Consider the following 1,958-nt stretch of genomic DNA (forward strand, 5'->3'; position numbering starts at 1 on the left):
GGAGACTGACAAGGACAGTGAGACTTTTGGGGGGTGGCCTGGGGATGAGCAGTGGAACCAGTAGGGGCTCTAGGCAGTGGAGTCCCCACTATGGCTGTACTTTCGGGAAGGGGGACAGATTTCCAGAACTCTGGCTAGAATGTATGCTCATCATAACGAATCATTGTGACTCCCCTCCTTCCCAGCTACTCAGATGTTAGAAACACAAACTGTGTCTCTAAAAATTAAGTTTTCTTTCATGAAAGCGCTGCATTTCTCTCAGGGAAGAAAGTTAAAATGTTCCTAAAACATGAGTTCAGAGGCATAGAGTTATTCTCAAGGACTCTGGATAAAAACATCGAAAGGATTCCTTCTCCTTTGTTACCTAAAAACTGAACAGGTTTTTACTGCATTGCAGAAAGCAGTAATGGTCCTCAGGGAAGCAGTCACTTCTTTAGTCCCCTGTTCTGCCCTTGTAAAACCACCTTCCCTCCTCTACTTTATTTTCTTTCCTCCTGTCACCACTTCAGCCTTTTGCTTACATTGTCTCCTGGTCTCCTTAGGCTCTGGCTTCCTTCCCCACTTATCTTTCATGTCCCTCCTGGATCTGCTTCCCTGGCCAGAGTGCCCACTTGGTTGCCATATCTGCATGGGATCCCCAAATGTCTGATGCCCTGCAGCTTTCCAACAGGGCAAGTGGGATATCCCACAAAACTTGAGGAGAATCAGTCCCTGGGTCTTTCTTTACTCAAGGCAGTCTACAAACCACCTCTGGAAAACTACTAGGCAAGATGATAGCCCACAACTCATATTATGTTCTATCTCAAGTAGCCTTTGCCCACTTCTACCATGGAAGAGTATTTTAGTGACTCATGAGTCAATAGGAACAGAAGGGTCTTGGCAGGCACTGCATAAATACAAATAATGGTTATTTATCACAAATGAAAGTGACTCATAAGTAACTGAAACTTGCTTTTTGAATAAAAGGGAAAAATCTACAAACATCAAAAAGTAAAAAAAATAAAAGAGGAATACCCTGCAGAAGATGCCATTTCTCTGTATTGCTATAAGCTGAGTAAATGGTAGCAATTTCCTAAATGCTCCTGGAGAAGAAATGATTTTGGAAGAAATCTGCTCAGCGGCCACATGTTGCAGGTCAGGGCCAGCTACGACCAGCAGAGGGCAGACTTCAGTTATAAACAGAAACCTGCAGAGCAGTTGGTGGGGAAAGGGCAATTTAGGATTCCAAGGTTGTACCTTGCTTATTCCAGGCCATGCATAACCCTGAGATCATAGTCCAAGATTATGGACAGGATACAAGAGACTAGATTTCAAGGAATCAGTTATAAGCAGAGAATGACATGACTATAAATGTTCCTTTGTTTATAAGATTAAAGCCTGGTCAGAAGAGGCTGGTTCTGTGTACCCTCTCTGGGTGCTACAAGCTGCTGTTTAATGTGAATCACTGCAGTGACTGGTCCCCGTCCTGGGCCTGCCACAGTTACTCGAAGCTGCATGTTGTTTAGAGTGGAGATGTTTGGGCTTTGTAACTGATTTGGAAAAGCAAAGACTGTGTCCAGGATTTGGTGAAGAAGTTCCTGCTTTGATCGTTCCCTTTTGTTTAATGAATATAGAGAAACTGTATTCCCTGGGAAACAGATAGGAATGAAGACCATTAGAAATGGTTCCTTAAGATTTTCGCCAGCCTATCAGTTCCACTTCTAGATAGATACCCAAGAGAAGTGAAAACATATGTCCACACAAAAACCAGTACATGAAAGTTCATAACAGCATTATTCCTCATAGCCAAAAAATGGAAACAACCCAAGTGTCCACTGACAAACAGATAAATAAAATGCAGTCTGTCTGTACAACTGAATATTATTTAGTCAAAAAGGGATGAAGTACTAATCCATGTTACAACATGGATTAACCTTGAAACCTTCATGCTGATTGAGAGAAGCCAGTCACAGAGGACC

Source organism: Leopardus geoffroyi, chromosome C2 (genome assembly GCF_018350155.1).
Source record: "Leopardus geoffroyi isolate Oge1 chromosome C2, O.geoffroyi_Oge1_pat1.0, whole genome shotgun sequence".
NCBI lineage: Eukaryota > Metazoa > Chordata > Mammalia > Carnivora > Felidae > Leopardus > Leopardus geoffroyi.